General features: G+C 36.1%; 1 long non-coding RNA gene across 1 annotated transcript; it reads left to right on the forward strand.

The window, feature by feature from the left end:
• Window positions 1-533: 533 nt before the first annotated feature.
• On the forward strand, window positions 534-22,056 carry LOC125272856. Its single transcript, XR_007185935.1, has 3 exons — window positions 534-799; window positions 14,579-17,611; window positions 21,314-22,056. It is a non-coding gene; the product is annotated as an uncharacterized LOC125272856 (long non-coding RNA).
• Window positions 22,057-22,126: the final 70 nt, after the last annotated feature.

Raw genomic sequence — 22,126 nt, forward strand, 5'->3', positions numbered from 1 at the left:
ATGTTTATGTTTATGTTGTAATGTAACTTAAAAGTAACTTAAATTTCAAATCAGAAATACTTTGCAGGGTTTTTTGCTGCCAGAAATGGAGCTCTTATCAGTCAGGTATAGTTTCCAGACTGTTGATGTTTCCCTGTCACCAAAACAGTCTGGCAAACCCAACAGTCAGCATCATCCTAAGAGGGAGATAAGGGATCTTTGGAATTATGTTTACTGTATTTCACTTCCTATTAAAAAACTGTATGACAGGAATAGTGCAGGATTTCTGGATATCATCCTATTTGATTTATGTATGAAGAATAGACCAATTATTCCATAAAGACTAATACCAGGGGAGAGTTTCAACTTAAGGTTCTTAGTTGTTTCATTTAAGCACCAATTTTGTCTCAGAGGTTTCTTGTAAAATTCCTTAGGAGAAATAAAAATGGATACAAATGAGACAATAATTTTTGAATGAAGTCAGAGAGCTCATTTTAAAACAAACCTTTTAAAGTAACAGAAAAATGAGCATCTCTTTTAAAAAGGTCTTTGTTTGCTTATCAACATCTTGAGTCATTAATCTCCACAGTCCTCAAGCCCTGAGGAACAGGCTGTTCTCTGAGCAGATGGTTTTTCATCATGGCTTGACTGGACGAATACAGCTGCTGATTGTCAGACATGAATGATCACTGAGACAGGGCTGGACCCAGAGGAAACCTGTATTGCATAGAAGTTTATCTGTCATTGCTCAGCAGATTGTGTATGGAGTTATCAGTCGTGGTTGATCGATCAACTTTCTTTCAGATGTTGCTGGCATACGGTAAAGATAAAACATTTCCATCTGCTGGTCTTGAGATATATTTGGTGAGAAATGTTTGAGAAGTGTTTGAGATCTCTTGACTTTTCTATCTAAAACAAATATGCAAAATATTTAATGACTGAGAATGGAGAAATGTTGAGAAATGTTCTCTAAAAGATGCCTAATTTGTGTCATTATAAGTACTCAAGAACAGTGTTGGGGGAAAAGCATTACATGTAACTTAAGTTACGTAATCAGATTACTTTTTCAAGTAACTAGTAAAGTAACGCATTACTTTTTCAATTTACAACAAAATATCTAAGTTATTTTTTCAAACAAGTAAAGTAAGTTACTTTTTTACATTTATTGACTGAGCTCTCCTGTCCCCATGTTGAGAGAAATAAAGCACAGAGGTGTTGTGTGCGCTGTGTGAACATGATGGTATTGTTGTTCTAGACTAAATGTGAACATGCATTTACTCATCTCATTTGCACAAAAAGTATTCAGTATTCCTCAAAATGAATATAAACAGTGAAATGCAATCTCAGAATTTTATGCAAACCTGTAATAATTAACTATATTAAATTACACAAATATACTTTATGCATTTAATCTCACTTTATTAAAGGATTAGTTCACTTTCAAATGAAAATTAGCCAAAGTTTTACTCACCCTCAAGCCATCCTAGGTGTATATGACTTTCTTCTTTCTGATGAACACAATCAGAGGTATATTAATAAATATCCTGACGCATCCAAGCTTTATAATGGCAGTGAACAGGGGTCACAAGTATGAGCTGAAGAAAATGCTTCCATCCACATCCATCCATCATAAACGTACTCCACACGGCTCCGGGGGTTAATAAAGGCCTGAAGCGAAGCGATGCATTTGTGTAAAAAATATCCATATTTAAAAAGTTATGAAGTAAAATATCTAGCTTCCGCCAGACCGCGTTCTGTATTCAACGTACGAAGAAAGTGTAAAACTCTTGCAGTTCAAAAAGCTTATGCTATGTCCTACGCCTTTCCTATTCAACTTACGGAAAAAGTGTAACTGATGTGACACCAGTTTAATAATAATAATAATAATAATAATAATAATAAACTTTATTTTATATAGCGCCTTTAAAAGTAGCATCTCAAAGCACTTTACATAAAAAAATGAAATTAAAAAGATACACATAACAGTGCAGGCAGTAAAAACTAATCAAACAAAAAATACAAAAAATTAAAATAAAATAGAAAGGCAATATAATAACAAATAAAGTAATCACATGAATCACATAAAGGCTATCCTAAAATAATATTTAGTTTACACTTTCTTTGTAACTTTAGATTAGACAAAAATGACTTTAGATTAAATTTAGAAATAAGAGTGTTGAACTTCTATCTCCTGTATCCTATTCTTCTTTAATCCAGAATGGCAGCACAGCTGAAAGGTTTGTTTGAGGTGCACCCTCTACTGTACAGGAGTGAATTCGCATTTCCTTCTGCCTGAGGCTTATTCATTTCACTTTTGGTGTCAAAGGGCCTTAATATTTACTAAAAATACAAACAAGCAAGCCCAGCCCAAATGAGAAAAAGTAGCAGAAATGTTACATATAATAGTACTTTCCATTAAAAGTAACTAAGTAATGCAATCTATTGTTAGACATGGGAGAAATATGCTTTAGAAAAATATTGGTGGCAAGCTGTTTTATCAATGCATTACATGCACATGCCTTCATGTGACACTTGATGTTTAGTCTACAGACTCTGTTTTGGTAAACAAAGACTCATCTCATGGTCATTTTTGTAATGTACCACCACGTGAATGATATTCCCTTAAAAACAAGTGTCTGAATGAACAAGTGGAATTTTGCTTTGACTTTGTCTCACATTTTCCCTTGAATGTCTTCAAAAGTAGGCACACGAGACTTGTACGTTCAATGGTTAAATGTTCTGCTGGATAATTTTACTGCATTGAACCGCGATGATGTCACACCTTCTGGAAGTCTCGTGGCACTTCCCGCTTGTGGCTCATGGGCCGTGTCTCCTCTCCGGCTCTTTGTTTGACCGAGGAAACAAACTGTACCTCACATAACCACATTAAACAGCAGGCTTATTTGGTCGGCCTTGTCCTGCCAGTTTACAGTCTTACCCAATGTTGTCGCTGTCTGAGGTTTGACCATCGCTCACTGTACGCACACATACTGTAAGCTTTAAAAAACCACGGAGAGACGGAAAGTATTTATTTTCTCTCTTGGCTCTCGTCTAACAAAACCAGACTTGTTTGCACTCAGTCTGCTTATTAGGTTATGTAAGACTCACTTCCCTTAGAAAGCGGGAGTGATACACACATCACAGCACCTGTGGGCTCTATATTATGAGTGATCATAAACATTACCTTTCATCACCTTTCGTAGGCAATCCAACTGATACAGAATGATTGTGAATGTGATATTTGTTTTATACAGAGTTTAATACATAAAACAAGAGATTAACTTATATTTTAGACACAATTTTGTTAGTTATTTTGTCTATGTTTGCTTCTGCAATGAAAATAGTTCCAAACAACATTAAAAAAAATCAAACAAACAAAAAAACAGTAGACATGTTCCTGAATTAATCAGTTGTTTTTGAACAAATCGGTTTATTAATCAGTGAGTCCCTCATAAAGACAGTTGTTTTGTTTATGAATGAATTAGTGTTGTTGAACAATTTGGTAGAATTAATGATTTCATGTCTCACCAATAAAGACAGTTCCTAAGAGAATAAGTGTTTTTAAATGGATTGGTTGAACGCAAGGGCGTAGATTTGGTTTCAACATTGGGGGGGTTGAGCGTTGGTATGCTGCCTGTTATTTTTTTTTTTTAATTAAAAAAAATCTGTTTTATGTGTAGCGTTATTGGATAATTTATTTCTTCTTTATCTATCTATCTATCTATCTATCTATCTATCTATCTATCTATCTATCTATCTATCTATCTATCTATCTATCTATCTATCTATCTATCTATCTATCTATCATAACTTTATGGAATTTATCTATAACCATTCATCAAATTCTAATATAACGGAGTAATTCTAAAAAGAAAGAAATTATGTTAAATATTGAAACCACCAGTAGGTGGCAGCGATTCGACGGTTTAATGAGTGAGCTACTTAAATCGTTCATTCAAGCCAATTCGTTCAAAAGTCAGATTAATTAAGGAAGAAAACAAACACCGATGTGAATACTTTTGTCATTGATAAGACACTATTGAAAAATGAAGTAACAAAACAGACGGCTGTTTTTGGTAACTGGTTACAGTTATACTGATAGTTATGGCTAAATTGCAATGGATTAGCTAGCTAAAATATATGTGGAGTGTACCTAGCTATTACAATGTTTTCATACCTCCTTCTCAGTACATGCTTTATTCTTTTTAACGTCCCTCTTTGAACAGAAGTTTAATATAGTCGGCTGGGCAACGGTTCTCTTCATTTTTTGGTGCTAACCATGCTCTCCATTCAAACATTAGAGCTCCACTCGCGTTGTTTTGGTGAAAGTGCGACGCTCATTGGTTGGGCGTTACCAATCGGTTCAATGGAAGGGAGGTACTTTTTTGACTAATTTATTATGACAAACTCATATTCGATTAGACACAAAATTATTGTTACAAAATAAATGAATTATACATATATGTTAGTATAGATCTACTGTGATTTTCATGTTGCAATATTGGGGGGGTTGTAACTGATGGATTTGAATATTGGGGGGGTTACCTCCCCCCCATCCCCCCCGCAAACTATGCCCCTGGTTGAACGAATGATTCAATGACTCACTCACAAAGACAGTCACTCGATTCTTTCCTAAACAAATCTGTGTTTTTGAAAGACATCATTGAATGAATGATTCATGAATGATTCACTAGTCCTAGAATTTTGGCCCGATCAGAACCAAATAAGTGCAGTGAGATTGTCTGGAGTCTGATAATTATTGGAGTCAGTAATGATAAAAAAAAAATGGACATTTTGATTCACAGTCCCTAAGGGCCGCCAAAACGTTCTAAGTGGGTGGAGCCACTTTTACTAAAATGGCTATAACTCGCGAATGGAGATATTTTCACCAAACTCTGCACACCTATGTAAAAGCTCATTTTATGATTGCGTGAAAAAGAATGCGGTGACTGGCCACTTGGTGGTGCTATAACAGGAAAAACACATGAAAACGGCTATAAAGGATTGTGTATAGCATGATTTTTCACACACGCCCACGACATTTGTACCACATGGTAGAACTCCTCATTCTGAGCAGCTTTGCCTCTAGGACCGCCTCTGTCCATTAAATGTTGGAGTAAATATTGGGGATTATTTCAAAGACCAACTTTGGTGAAGTAGTCCTAGGTTTTTTGCTCAACCTCAACAAAACCACTGTGGCACAATTCTTGGAACTCTCTAGGTCAATAGTTATCAAAACTTTGGCCTTTGGATGTATATAACAGGGTCATTTAAAAAACAGGCATGGCCAATTCTACCCAAAAGCCTATCATTCCTAAACAAAAACTCAGAACTTTGCATCATTAGGCGAGCACATGCGGCACATGATTCTAAAGAAGAAGGTATGCAAACTTTTATGGAGAATGGACGGTGCTATAACTGTTAAAAAGCTTTAAAAAATTATTTCCTTTGGTAAATTGCCTGTATTGGCTGTAAATGGTCTTTTCCTTCTATGATGTAAGTGGTTACATGCTTGCTAAATAAAACATGATACTTTTTTACATATTGACTTAAATGTGTAAAATGCTTGAACCCTGATAATTGCTGCTCGCAGCTATATTTTTGTTTATAATTGCTAATCAGCCATTTCTTGCAGTTCACCAACAGATTCCATAAATATTCCATTAGTTAGACGAAAGCTGATAAAGATTGGAAAATATGCAACAACGCACACAAGAAATATTTACATTTGCATGAAATGATATTTATATAATTATATGAGCAACAAATCTATCAGAACTGCCCTTTTTAAGTTAGAGTAGGATATTATAAGAATATTCGTTTCGAATGAATATTAGCGCAGGCAACTTTGTTTTTCTATAACATGTATCATTATTGAGTTCTCTGCACAGTTTTTGAACAGTTTTATGAAGATAGTGCCTGTGAAATACCAGTAAGCACCTACATATGGAAAATGTCTGGCAATACACTCATGCAAAATGCAAAACAAGTCCCTGCAGTAATTCCCTCCCAAAACAGGAGTGGTGGTTGCTGGGAAATACCTTAATTAGCACCGGGTCTACGCCTCCCACAGACAGACAGAGTCTGAGTCATGTGGAGGAGAGCTAAAATGACTCCGCTCCAATCGAGAGAAACTTTCACTCCACCGTTAAGTGTCCAACAAAAGCCAGCATGCTGACTGCTGTTTGCATTTCCCCTTTTTTGTCCTTCTGGAGTTCCTGTGTTAAAAGGAGAGTCCAGGGTGCGGTTGATGACTGGCTTCGTTTTGGAAGTGTGCGAGTGTGCAGCATCGGAAGGTTTCAATTCCTAAAATACTGTGATGAATTTATGGTGAGATCCTGAACCCAACTGAACCCAGAAAACAGGCCCATGTTAAATACTGTGTCCTGTGTCAAGCTTTATTTTCAACATGTCAGTGGCTCTCATACGATACCGTTATCGCTCAATACAAATATGCCCTGCAACAAAAGCCTACTAACTTTGCAATTCCAAGGCATTCACTGGACTCAGTATGACCTTTATGAGTATAATGGGAAAATGACACTGGAATGTGCATTTGACGTTGTGCAAAAACTAGCTTGGCATTAGGGAGCAAACCATTGCCAAGCAGAGTAAATGACTCTATAGGTTTAGTAAGAAAAAACTGCATCATGGTGTTTATTGTAATACACTTTTTGTTCAACATGTACCATGGCAACATCTTTGTTTTTAGACATATACCATGGAGTTCCAACTAAATGCATGTACAAACCCAATTCCAAAAAAGTTGGGACACTGTACAAATTGTGAATAAAAACAGAATGCAATGATGTGAAAGTTTCAAATTTCAATATTTTATTTAGAATACAACATAGATGACATACCAAATGTTTAAACTGAGAAAATGTATCATTTTAAGGGAAAAATAAGTTGATTTTAAATTTCATGGCACCAACACATCTCAAAAAAGTTGGGACAAGGCCATGTTTACCACAGTGTTGCATCCCCTCTTCTTTTTATAACAATCTGCAAACGTCTGGGGACTGAGGAGACAAGTTGCTCAAGTTTAGGAATAGGAATGTTGTCCCATTCTTGTCTCATACAGGCTTCTAGTTGCTCAACTGTTTTAGGTCTTCTTTGTCGCATCTTCCTCTTTATGATGCGCCAAATGTTTTCTATGGGTGAAAGATCTGGACTGCAGGCTAGCCATTTCAGTACCCGGATCCTTCTTCTACGCAGCCATAATGTTGTAATTGATGCAGTATGTGGTCTGGCATTGTCATGTTGGAAAATGCAAGGTCTTCCCTGAAAGAGACAAAGTCTGGATGGGAGCATAGGTTGTTCTAGAACTTGGATATACCTTTCAGCATTGATGGTGCCTTTCCAGATGTGTAAGCTGCCCATGCCACACGCACTCATGCAACCCATACCATCAGAGATGCAGGCTTCTGAACGGAGCGCTAAAACAACTTGGGTTGTCCTTGTCCTCTTTAGTCCGGATGACATGGCGTCCCATTTTTCCAAAAAGAACTGCAAATTTTGATTCGTCTGACCACAGAACAGTTTTCCACTTTGCCACAGTCCATTTTAAATGAGCCTTGGCCCAGAGAAAACGCCTGCGCTTCTGGATCATGTTTAGATATGGCTTCTTTTTTGACCTATAGAGTTTTAGCCGGCAACGGCGAATGGCACGGTGGATTGTGTTCACTGACAATGTTTTCTGGAAGTATTCCTGAGCCCATGTTGTGATTTCCATTACAGTAGCATTCCTGTATGTGATGCAGTGCCGTCTAAGGGCCCGAAGATCACGGCCATCCAGTATGGTTTTCCGGCCTTGACCCTTAAGCACAGAGATTGCTCCAGATTCTCTAAATCTTTGGATGATATTATGCACTGTAGATGATGATAACTTCAAACTCTTTGCAATTTTTCTCTGAGAAACTCCTTTCTGATATTGCTCCACTATTTTTCGCCGCAGCATTGGGGGAATTGGTGATCCTCTGCCCATCTTGACTTCTGAGAGACACTGCCACTCTGAGAGGCTCTTTTTTATACCCAATCATGTTGCCAATTGACCTAACAAGTTGCAAATTGGTCCTCCAGCTGTTCCTTATATGTACATTTAACTTTTCCGGCCTCTTATTGCTACCTGTCCCAACTTTTTTAGAATGTGTAGCTCTCATGAAATCCAAAATGAGCCAATATTTGGCATGACATTTCAAAATGTCTCACTTTCAACATTTGATATGTTATCTATATTCTATTGTGAATAAAATATAAGTTTATGAGATTTGTAAATTATTCCTTTTTTATTCACAATTTGTACAGTGTCCCAACTTTTTTGGAATCAGGTTTGTATATAGTACTCGTATATAGTCATTCAGTACTGCCAAAACCATATGATACCATCTACCATTGCCACAATGTTTTTTGTAAAGTTTGTTCCACTCAGTAATGGCTGAGCTATTTCACAATAAAAACAGCAATAATTCTGATCAAATCAATTCTGATCAATTACTGAGAAACTGCTTCACATTTGTTTTTAATATGACATGACTTGCAAATGTTATGTCTTCATTTGTAATAAATTAATAGCAATTGCTTAGAGAAAGACCCAGGTACAATTCAACTTCTGTACAATTCTGTGGAAAAAAGTTGTCTCTTGTTTGTAAAAAAAAAAATAATAAAAATAAATTAAGAATGATTGTGTTTACAGTAATGGACTTAAAGTGGAACTATTTGGAGAGAGGAATTGTATAGAAACAATTTAAAATGACTTTTTAGAGAACTTTCTCAGAATTATAAGATATAAACTCGCAATCACTGTAAGTAGGCTACTTGTTTCCATGATTAGATGAATCACAGCTGAGCATGTGTTTGGTAAAGATTGTTTTCATGTTTTTGGCTAGAAGAGATTTGGATGTCTAAACCTTACTTTCAAGCATTTTGTGTGGTCCGTAAGTTAATATTTGCTTATTTTAAATTAGGCATGTATGAAGACTGGTTGTTTATCAGAGAAAATGTGCTGTAAACAAGGTTAACTTCAGGGAGCAAGTGTTTCATGTTCACTAAAGTCTTCAGTGCTCTTGCGTTTGGTCTAAAGTTTGCTATCCTTTGAATTTTGTTCTCCAGATAAACAGACTGAAGTTTTTAGGATCAAGCCTTAAACAAGCTGATTATCTCATTTGTAAATAGTCTGGAAGCTGAAATACTAGGGCGTCCACAACACAAATGTACAGCTGTTGGGTTACGTCACCTACAGATAGAAATGACATCTGAAACAAATTGTCCTGATAAATGATGAAAAGCTGAGCTTGCTCAGCTGTGAACAATCTCCTCGACTCTTTTGGCTTCTCTCACTGGATGTAATAAAACATTCATTTCCAGTTAATGCAGTAAGATTTCTGGGTAATCATACTCTTTCTGAATGCAACCATCAAAGCTTTATTTTTGTCAGTCCTTATGTGATTTGATTTGCAACATTTATGCTTAAAAGATGCTTTTGTGATTGGCCATACAAATCAACGTTAGATGACGAGCACTAATACAGCTTCAACTAGAGGATTGCAGAAAAGATTATTAGCAGAGCGTTCATTAACTTGCCTTTGGTTGGATGTGATGACTCAGGACATTTTTGCTCTTGGCTAGCAGAGAAAACACAGACAGCTTTGCCCATTTTAGGCATTTCTCTTTCACCCCAACCTGTGTGTGTGTGTCTGTACATTTGGAGAACAGAGAACACTATTAGTACCAGCGGATGGTCGGGTCATACTATCATCACTCACTAAATCAACATCGCATGGGCATGAAACTGTGGCCTGGTCTGGGCAAAATGACCTGAATGTTGCCAAATAAAGAGAGACCACAGTCATCAGGAAGGACAGCAAGAGTAGACAGTGTTAACTAACAAAGAATTGTTTGGCGAGTAGATTTCATCATCTATGATACTTATAAGATATAATGATGAAATATAAGTTGTATATTGCAATTTAAAATGAGGGCGTATAAAGGACTATTTGAAAAATGTGTGTAGGGGGCTTGAATGCATGACTCAATAAAAAATTATTGAAGGGACAAACTTAGACCTTTCTATAATTTATAATGGTTGTTACGCCCCTGAAAATGATTATATTTAGATATTGTTAATTACTGTGTTTATATTTAACAATACAGTGGCCCTGAAAAGTATTTAGACACATGCACCATATGTTAAACTGGAAGCATTGGATATAAAAAAAGAAAATCAAACCAACTGGCATTTGCAGACAAATTATGCTTTTCTCTTTTCTCTCTCTATCATTTCTGAGCCATTTTTGCAATGACTTTTAACCCAGAGTTCTCATAGTGATAGTGGATGCACAGAATGAAGTCAGATCTGTTGTATAATCATTTAACACCTAAAAAAAACGTATTTTTGTGATATGGGAAAAGTGTTTGTGCTAATGTTCTTTAAATTAAATGCCACTTGCTTGGATGTTTTAAACTACCGTTTTAAACTACAAATGTAAAAGTTTTTATGACGTTTGGCTAGGGGTGTAACGGTATATGTATTCATCCCGAACAGTCACGGTACGGACGTCATGGTTCGGTGCATGCAGTCAGGCGATGAATATAGTCAGTCACAGGCGATCCACACTCCAATCCAGAAGGGGGCGCACACAGTAATGCAACACTGTTTGCTAACCGCCACTTCAGAAAAAAAGTGGAGAAGAAGATGATCTATGCATATATGTGTATATGTTTTATCTCTTATCCAGTGTTTCAACCGCAAAAATACACCAATAAAACAGCTTGAGAATAATATCTCATGCAGCATTACATTTACCTCAGGCAAGTCATTTAGTGTCCACAGCATGTTAGTTCACTAGAGAAATGAACTCTAGAGAGGAGCATTTCACTAAATACATGCACTGTATTAGAAAAAAATGTGAATTTGTGAAAACGGTGACCTCATGCACATGCGTAGTGTTTCTTGACAAAGTGACACCGCCAACTACTGGCCTGGCAGCAGATTACAGGGTTTTTAGTCATTTACAAGGATCTGTGTGAACAGGGATCGCTTTGACAATGGTGTCACAAAAAATGCAAAGGAAAAACTTTTCTGTTTTTAATACATCATTGTCATGTAAACATACCGTAAGTGTGGTTAAGGTGTCCAAATATCTTTTTGGGTCACTGTATATAGCTAAATATATCATACACATAAAATGTTATTGTATATAATGTATATAACAGGCAGTGTGCCAGTCGTAAACTTTATTTTTTCTAAAATTTGTCTGGTAAGAAATATTGGTGAATTCTAAAGGCTTTGTAAATAATTTTGATGGAAATATATCTTTATTGTATCGTCAGACGGTGGTTCTCATCTGGTTTAGTCCCAAACTTGATTATCATAAAAAAGTATGACATTTTTGTCAATACCGATAACTGATAATTCTTTATATTTGAATGCCGATAACCGATATATTGGCTGATAAATCCAAATCCAAATTTGTATACAATTTTTGAGAGTCTGATTACAAAAAAATGTCTCACCATTAAAAGCCATGCCACAAGCACACAATTTTAATGTTATCTTATGTAGCCTATATGACAGACTTTACTTAACTGTATTTTCCTTTTTGAAGTGATTTTAATCATATTTCAAGCAATTCAAAACCATAATGGCAGACAGTGCACATCTGAAGTGTCTCAGCTGAAGGAAATAATCCATTATTTATCTGCTTTAATATATCAGCCAAATTTTCTTATAAGGCCGATAATGATAACATTAAAAATAAACATGCATTGGCTTATACCGATATGGTGGCCGATATATCATGCATCCCTATAAAAAAGTAAACAAAAATGTCTTTAAAATTATACATAAAATGTATTCATATTACCATCAACTGCACAGGCCTAACTATATGCAAAAGCAGTGTTTATGTTCTTAATGTCTTTTGAATTTTGCTGTTTCATGTTGTTGTCATCTCATAAAGCACATTGTAGTCAACAGAAACCTTGTTTTTCAAAGATGTCAAGCAACCTTATCATATTCGCATGCGCCTAATTTTACAAGGTGCTAGAGACAGATGAATCTAGATACAGTTGATAAAGATGCACAGCCTTTGACGTCAACGACAAAAGATAAGGGAAATGTTTTCTCCTCCCTTTTAAAAGATGATACACCTATTCATTTTTCTATCCTAACTATGCACAATTATATAGTAGTTGCACTTTATAATTTGCATTTAGATAATCTCTGCTGTTTGTGGCCCATTTTAGGTCTCCATCCCACCTGTTATAAGTAGCATTTTCGCTAGTGTTTGATTTTAAGAGAATGTGCTTAAGAGAGATTGTATTTCTATGCAAATATAAAGTGTATTTCTCTGCACTGGGTTCAGTAGAGAACAAAACTTCTGTAGAACCACAGTGTCATTCAGACATTTTAGTGGTCGCATGAGATGTTAAAAAAAGGAACCAGTCAGACACCTTAGCAAACAGCACCTCTCGGGTCTTGTAGAGGCAGCTGTTTCATTACTTCTCTCACCCTGTACCTGCAGTGTGTGTGCGTGTTTGTGTGTGTGTTCAAGTCCCACCCTGTCCTGCCAGTTTCCAGACACTGTTTAGACTTCACTAAGGTGTGCTGACTGAAATTTGAAGTCTTGCAATCACCTTACAATGGAAATGACCCCTCACCCTCCGTCCCAGAATTTACGGTGTGCATAGATGATAATGTGATGCATGACTTTAGTATAAACCTGCTCTGCCAGGCTAAGAAGGTTTCCATAATAGGTCAAGAATCATTTGAGAAACACTTAGTTTGCACTAAACTCGTACATGTTTTGTTCATCAAGATAATCTTCACAAATAATATCATGCCTAAACACAATCTCCAGAAGTAAAAAGCTAAAGTTAGGCTTTAAAGAACTACACCATTGTCACATGACTTCAACATATCCACCACTAAGCTTCCGATAACTCTGTGAAACTTTATTTAAATCTACAATTGTAAAGTTTAAGCTAGAATAGTTTAATTATAAACCCAATAAGGCTGTGAAAGTGGACTAGTGAGTAGATGGGTTTACCTGATAGCTTGATGAAGTTTAAAGTCTTTGACAACCTCAGTTGTCCTATTTAGCCACTTGTTAGCAGCCACCTTTTTCAAGACACGTAAAAGTCACAAGCATTACTGATTTAATTTATGTCGTAGAATAAAATGTAAACATATCTTGAGCTTGTGTTAACCATAGACTTTATTTCAGGCATTTAACCAAAAACCCATTAACTCTTTCCCACTGACAGAATTGTGTTTTCACTGTTATACGGTAGGGGGGCGCTGTTACGCATTTTCTAAAAGAGTACAAGTACAGGCAAAAAAGGAGCATAAACAAGCGATAAAAGCATTGCTTATGCATGTTGTAGTCTTTGAAAAAATATGATTTTCTCAGCTTTTTGTTCAAAATGTTGCATTTTTATGAAAATTACCCACATTCAAGTGTTGATAAAAAAAGAATGAAGCTAGAATAAGCTAGATTTTTTTTTTTTTTAAATCAAAGGTTCCATTCTTTCTTTTGAAATATTGCATGTTCAGTTATTCATTAAACAAAATATTCTAGAAAATTATCAAAAAATGCTGGCTGTGGCTGGGAACTTTTAAAAAAAGTTGGCAGGGAAAGAGTTAAAAAAGCCCATTGACTTAAAGGAGTAGTCCACTTTTAAATACACTTTTCCTGATAAATTTACTCACCCCCATGTCATCCAAGATGTTCATGTCTTTCTTTCGTCAGTCGAAAAGAAATTAAGGTTTTTGATGAAAACATTCCAGGATTATTCTTCTTATAGTGTATTTCAATGGCTACCAACAGGTTGAAGGTCCATATTACAGTTTCAGTGCAGCTTCAAGGGCTTTAAACGATACCAGATGAGTAATAAGGGTCTTATCTAGCAAAACGATCGGTCATTTTCGAAAAAAATACAACCGTTTATGCTTTATAAACAAAATATCGCCTTGAACGTACTTTCCGCTTCCGCATTCTTCATAACGCTTACGCTGAATGTCCTACGCCTTCCCTATTCTACTTACGGAAAAAAACTAAACTGGCGCCGCGTTCGTTCCGTATATATATTTTGTTTATAAAGCATAAACGGTTGTATTCTTTTAGAAAATGACCGATCGTTTTGCTAGATAAGACCCTTATTACTCATCTGGTATTGTATATTACTCATAACTGTAATATGGACCTTCAATCTGTTGGTAGCCATTGAAATACACTATATGGAGAAAAATCCTGTAATGTTTTCATCAAAAACCTTAATTTCTTTTCGACTGACGAAAGAAAGACATGAACATCTTGGATGACATGGGGGTGAGTAAATTTATCAGGAAAAGTGTATTTAAAAGTGGACTTATCCTTTAAGGGAAATGAAACCGGAAGAGCAAAAAATACATTTTGTGAGTTTTGTGATTTATATCATTTGTTAAATAATAGTGATTTAGCCTATTTTCAGTGCATACACTTCAAATGGCATATTTGTAAGTCTTAATGAGCTCTATAGAAAATCAAACCATTATTTCTCTTAGTTTTAATGACAGTTGTTGATTAATTGAACTGGGTGTTTATTTGTGAACTTACAGATGACCTAAGAAAGGCTACATTATTCCTCCCAGACATCATAACACAAGAAACAAGAGACATCATAAAAACCAACCGTCTGCAGAGACAAGAGTGGTCTGGAGGTCAAGAGTGTTGCCGACACTGTTGAGTGACTGAACAACCGTCACCATTCACACACCGTCAACAAACACACACTCATGTCTACCTGAGCACCAACGCTGAGTCACTGAGTTTCCCTGAGGATAACATGGTCTCGCCACCACCAGGCTTGGCCGTCCGTTCACCATAGAGTGTCCCGGCAAACAGGAACTGGTTCAGTGGAGCATCGTGTTCATGTGGAATCCAGCACGTTGTCAAAGCTCCATCAGCCCAACATGAGCAGGATGAGGCGAAGTGACGTTCTGCGAGATTAGTATGGATAAATCGGAATTCTGTGGGTGAATGTAAAACAATTTTCACGTGAAGGTGAAGAGTGAGGAAGAGAAAAAGAATAAGTGCCGAACAGGAAGAAGAGAAGGACTAGACAAGTTAGTCAAGACAAACTTTGGTTTTCAAGAGCAAAAACCTTGTCTGGAAGTAAAGAAAGTTACAAAAAATTACCTCACTTGACTGCATTTTATAAATGCAAGCAGAAGATCATTCATCCTTATTACACAATGTGAAATTAAGTCATTCAATTTGACTTTTTAATCAATTTGCCATCTTGGGAATAGCTCAGAAATACTATTTCTAGTCATACAAATAAAGATTCTTTCTGCCATCTATTTTAATGGAGAAAGACCAAAATATCCAAAACTCAGACGATCTGAGTGTTTTCTTTTCTCCTATTCATTTTTGGCTGGACAAAGTCAGAACTTAATAAGTGAGACCATTATAATATATACTGCAAAAAGAGAATCTACATGAATAGTGTATTTTAGATATATGGAAGAAGTTGTTTTTGTCCTTTATATACTAATTGCAGTAACATCTGGCATTTGAACAGTAATTTAGCCCATCTATGTGACTCAACAGTTTCTGGCTAATATTTGTGTTTGTCTACAGAGACTCCATGGAAACATATCTATTACGTTTAAAAGAAATCTGGTACAAACATCCCCTAAAAGGGTTGACAATGTCTCGCAGGCTTTATCCCTCTGACTGTAAATGTTCTCCCACCTGGTCCTGGCGGAACATGAGATGAGAATATCTCAACCACAATGTACCACAAGTGAGAAGTGATGACAGAAAATTGATATCACTTTTATATAACTGTTTCATATTATGGAAGTGAAGGTTCTCAAGTGTAGTTCGCAGTGTAATGTGCAGAGACTAAGGGCCTTGTCCCAAATGGCACACATCAAATGCATTTACGGTCTTGTGGACTTACATTGGCTGCTGCTTGCGCATGTCTGTAAAGTCCATGAGACTGTAGGGTGTCCTATTTGTCATTTTAGGTTTCAGAAGAATGGGCCCTCGATGCGCTCTTTTGCTGAGCCTGAAGCGAACTCCGCAGCAGACTTCTTCCCGACAGTCAAAGCAACGTTACGTCATGAAAGTGCGGATTCGTATGAAGATCATGAGTGCTTTAGGTGCCATTTGGGACAAGGTCAAGGAAGCCATTTTTAGGGTGATATACCTGAAATCACTGCACTGCTGTTTGAGCATTTTAAACAGTGGAGAGAGTGCAATTTAAATGCAGCTTAAGCTCTAGCGAAATTTGTCTCCTGCTGTCTGCATAAAACAAAGTCAACTCATTCTTCAATTTGCATACAATTTTGAAATTACAATGAACGAGAAGTTGTTTAATTTTAAGGGTTAGTTCACCCAAAAATTATAATTCTGTCATCAATTACTAACCCTCATGTTGTTCTGAACCCATAAAGCTTTTGTTAATTTTTCGTTTTTTATTTTTATTTTTAACACTTTTTGTTATGTTGGTTGAAAATCTTCTGTGGTAGTCTTAGGACCAAACAATATTCATCCAATCATTGCATTTGGTCCGAATTCTATGATACAATGTCCTACCTGCCTGTCAGCATATATTTTCCATACCTCCGCGCACCCTGCTCACGCAGACATCACACGTCATCAGCGCTTTTTGTAAGGCTATTCAGAGTTGTAGACAGACGTCAGTCACTGAGCGCCACAAACAAACAGCAGCCATCTTTAACAGTACTCGGAGCCGTTCACATCCTCAGACTCGGATTTATGCTTTTCTTTATCAACACTATCAATGCCAAAATTAATCTGCAGCAGTCAGGTGGTACAAGTAAGAGCTCTGTAAGTTGTTTATGTTCATAATTATTGCAATGTAATGTGCTTCGAGACATAAGGTAATTTAACGCCATCTCTCAACTTGTGATCGTTAGCAGACTCTGCTGTGTGCGTTCATTTGATTCGAAGGAGGCGTGGCTTTGGAGACACTCTGAAGGGAGGGTGGGATCTTGCTTTTACTAGCCTCTCTGAAATTGCCTACCCTACCTTTAATCTTCGGAACACAAATGAGGATATTTTTAATGTAATCTAAGAGATCAAGGAAGTACATCAAGTACGACTATATTTGAGTGCTCTATGTACTGTATGTTTACTGATCAGTGTTTATATGTGAATAAAAGCCAAAATTAAATCTCTTAATAATATGAAGTGATCGTGTCTCTTAAACCACTTAATTCATATGGGTTTATTTTACAATCTCTTTATGAACGTTTTGAAGTGTTTTGGGTGAATAGACTTTCAATGGAGGGACAGAAATCTTCATTCATTAAAAATATTTTCATTTGTGTTTTAAAAGATGAACAAATTGATGTAATTGATGACAGTATTTTAATTTTTGGGAGAACTACCCCTTTAAACTTCTTTCAAAAATGATGGTCTTTGGGGATTAGGATAATCTAATAGTCATTTCTAGTCAAATTGCATACAGTGATGTCAGAATTTTGCATGATAAATGATAGTTATTCTGCTCTTTTGTGTAGCCAGCCATTCTCACAGACTCTACATTCACAGAACTCTAGGAACAACAGAGACTCCTCCAGTGATTTAATGGTCAATGAATGTGTGACTCTGCCCAGGTGAGTGGATCTCTGATCCTTAATTCCTTCCTGTAAGAACAATCATTCCACCTCGCAGACATATGTGGGCGTCGGACAAGATTCCAAAGTCTCCTCACAATGCCGGGTCTGGCTCAAAGCTCAAGCTGACCAAACACTTCAGTTCTGCCTGCATGTTTATTGAAAAGGCTAATGGCTAGTCCACTTTCCATCTTATTCTGAATCACCAACTTAGACAAGAAGTCGTCATCTGTGATACTGTTCAAAAGTTTGGGGTCGGTAAGATATATTAATTAGCAATATTGTGAATATAATATTACAATTTAAAATAACTTTTTTTCTATTTTAATATATTTTAAAATGCAATTTATTCATGTGATGCAAAGTTGAATTTTCTGCATCATTACTCCAGTCTTCAGTGTCACATGATCCTTCAGAAATCATTCTAAAATGCTGATTTCGTGGTAATATTAATGTAGAAATCAGTTGTGTTGCTTAATATTTTTTCATGGAAACCATAATATATTTTTTTTTTTCAGGATTCTTTGATGAACAGAAAGTTCAAAAGAATAGAATTTATTTGAAATAGAAATCTTTTGAGTCTTTACTGTAACGTTTGATCAATCTAAAGGTACACTATGTAATTTTCTTTCTTCAAAATTAACAAAATTTAAATAATGAGTCAATAAATCATCAATCTTTCTTACAAAACGTGTTTTTGTCTTACCCTGATTCATTATGGTAAGCCCAACCAAAACAATGTTCTTCTGCAAAAATGCAAGCAGTTTTTTTTTTGTTTGTTTTTTAACAGCTAAAGGGCCAAAAGTTACATAGTGTACCTTTAATGAGTCCTTGCTGAATAAAAGTATTAATTTCTAAAAACAAATCTTATAAGCTGTGAAGTGATGGGCAAACTGACAAAAGAACCTACAACTAAGATGAACATCTATACAAATTACCATCACCTCCATAACTCTTTGACAGTGTTAAAATATGTAAAGCCATGACTGACAAAAGGGGGTGATAGCACCGGTACAGCAGCGGTGAACTCTGGGTGTGTGGGAGGAGATATTTCATCATGGAACTGAGAGTTCTTGGTTTTGTGCATTGCATTGACCATTACATACATCATACTTAAGTACCCATACTTCTGTTGCCAACAGAAAATGAAAAATGTGGTGAACAAAGCTGTTAAGTGTTGAGCATTTTTCAGACGGCTTGGCAAATTCAGCTAAGAAATACTTGTTGTTATCTGTAATATGCCATTTGGGAATGCTTTAACTGAGAAATCATTTAAACAAACAGTTAATAACTCTCAGAAGATAAATTCAAATAATGGTCAAGGAGGGGTGGTCCATCTCACATTTGGCTAGGACTGAGTCAGTCACTTACTGCAGAAAACTGCAAAACTACAACCAATTACAATAATATTCATGAATTTTCCCTCAGGCAAGGTGAAAGAGTAATTTGAGGGCAAGAGTAGCATATAGCCCGTCTGGGAGTCTTGGAGAATGTCAGCAAGGTGTTCTGGGTTATATCTGTGACTGTGCACTTACATCATTGTTAAGGCCCGTTCCCACCAAGAACAATAACTATAGATAACCATAGCGATAACTATATTAGTGTCCACACCAAAGAACGATAACACTCTGCTTATTATAGGCACGCACTGAGTTTTGTCGTCTGCAGCTTTAAATGCCCGAGCTCTTTAAAGGGGACATACTTATATGAAAATCTGACTTTTTTCCATGTTTAAGTGCTATAATCGGGTCCCCAGTGCATTTGCCAACCCAGACAACTTGAAAAAGCACAACTGAATCAACTCCACAGCAACTACATAAATTTATCCACTAACCATTCAGAAAAGTCCAGGTGCATTATAAAAGTTGTAAAAGTTGACTCCGGTTTGACAAATGTAAGACACCATTACTGACAATCATTGTTTTGGCTGCGTGAGATTCTCCAGCTTTGTTGTTGTTGAGCAACCGAAGTGCAAGCTGTTAAAGCTCCGCCCTCTTCTGGAAAGGGGGCCGGGAGCAGCTGCTCATTTGCATTTAAAGGGACATACATAAAAACGGCATGTATTTGCTCAAACCCAAATAGGTGCAAATTTGACAAGATATAATAAATGATCTGTGGGGTATTTTGAGCTGAAACTTCACAGACACATTCTGGGGACACCAGAGACTTATATTACATCTTGTGAAAAGAGGCATAATAAGTCGCCTTTAAAGCGGAATAGATTCTGATTGGCTTTCAATGTTTTTATCGTTCATCAGTTGTAAAAAGTTAAGACCTGCTGGCAACAAGAATGATAACTATAAAGACAATGAAAATGATATAGTTCCAAAAATCGTAATCAGTATTAAAAAATAGCAGAGATCACACCACTGCTATAACGATAATGGCACAGAGAAACTATACTGTTGGAATTACTTTCAGAACTCTGACAGCCAATCAAAATCCATCCTGCAATAACGAGCTCGAGCATTTAAAGTGACAGACAAGAACGCGCTTAGAAAAAACAGAACAATATCATCCGCACAGTGTTTTGTATTTTGGATCTTATATTTTTGTTTTATCCACAACCGTGAAAACCCCAGACTGTACGGGGTTAGATTTTGAACTCTATATCAACTCTATGAGTTGAACATAAATTCTAAAGAATTGTGACATCTACACATGGAATGGGAGGCAAATTGCTTAGTGAACAAAATATCTTGTTGCACTTGATGAAATAGAGGGCTTGTAAACCTTTGGAGAACGTTAAGCGGCCCTGTCAGTGAAGTCCTGTTTTGCATCAGTTTTGAGGGGAAAAGTTCAGCAAAGTGTTACGGAGTAGATGAACTGCACACACACCAATCACACTGACTTTATATTAAACTAACTCTGCACAGATCCACACTGTTATGCAACTATATACTGGAGCAAGGCTTTCTCAATGACATTTTGTTTAATTAGCGAATCCTCTGTTGATTCTATAGCATATGCATTGAAAAATTGCAGCGGAAAAAAACAGCTGGAGGCAAAAACTTGCAGAGGCCGTATCTCTGTCTTGATGAGCTCACCTGTCTGTCGTTGAGTCATTGCCTGTTATGTCAATTCACTTCTGAATCATGAGGTTTTTGAACTTGTCAAATGGCCAACGTGCCTTTGCTCCGTGCCTGCGGTGTTTGTGCGAGTGCTTGTTTGCTTCTGATTCAGACGGTCCCTTACAACACTGCTTTACTGTAACTGGATATGGGGTGTGAGACAACTTCATACACAGAAGGCCTTGTGAGTGTGCACCATACACTGAACAAAAACAAAAATGGTGTAGAAACAGTTTTCACTGAAAATTGCTAGTAAATTTCACACAGAAGTAACATTGAATTGAATGTTAATATTACATGGAATGCTTGAAATATAGCAGTCAAGAATTGAAGAGGATAAAAAAAGTTGATCAAAGTTGTCCTAAGAACTAAGTTGTCCCAAGAAAGTTTTAGGACAACTTTGATGAAAGGATTTGAAAGGATTGGTCAATTGGGCATGAAGTATTTAGCATATTTGTCTAATTTAATATCTTTTTCTTTTCCATTACAAATTACATTAGCTAACAATTGGGAGTTTATAAATGTCTTAGTACTTGGTTTGTCCTCTTTTCCTTTTAGAAGAGCAGCACTCAAACTTTCATAGATTGACTATAATGATTATTCCTAAAAATCCTTCTTATGTGTTTCACAGATGTGAAAAGGAAAGAGTTGGATGACAAAGCTGAACAAACTTGCAGCTGGCATTGAGAGTTTTATAATGAGTCGCATGCCTAGACATGGACAGCACTGGACATCAGTTCCTGTAAATGAATGTTTGTAGGCCTCATAGTTCTAAATCATTTTTTGTAGCCAGCAGCTATTTCCCTTTTTACTCAGTGACTTCCAGAATCACCTAGGCTAGACGAAAACATGCACCAGCAATATCACATATTTTCCATCCATAAAAAAAAAAAAAAAAAAAAAAAACTCAAGGCATGATGGGTAAGCACTATGTCCAGAAATGCTCTGCTCTCTTTTCTCTTTATTCAGCATGGAAGATAAATCTTTAGCTAAGCAAATTAAAAAACATAAGGGCTAAGGGAAAAGAAAGCACATTTTTTACATGTGTATTTTAAAGTACACCAAAAACTGTTGAAATGAATGAAATACAGTTTGAAATGACTTTTGTTATTTGATTGTAATCCAAGTTTTAAAAAAAAAAAAATCTGCTAAAGTATAAAATGCATGCAATCTCGGCTGTTATTTTGATCATAAGTCATGAAGTATTTTGATATTAAGGCCTTTTGTTTCTAAAACTGTAAATGTTGAGTTTATTAAAACAATTAAACTTTAAAATATCTTTAATTAGTATACATTATGTAAAACTTTAATATATTTCCACATATTTATATTAGAATCTATATGATAGATAGATAGATAGATAGATAGATAGATAGATAGATAGATAGATAGATAGATAGATAGATAGATAGATAGATAGATAGATAGATAGATAGATAGATAG

This window comes from Megalobrama amblycephala, linkage group LG7, assembly GCF_018812025.1.
Source record: "Megalobrama amblycephala isolate DHTTF-2021 linkage group LG7, ASM1881202v1, whole genome shotgun sequence".
NCBI classification, from domain to species: Eukaryota; Metazoa; Chordata; class Actinopteri; order Cypriniformes; family Xenocyprididae; genus Megalobrama; species Megalobrama amblycephala.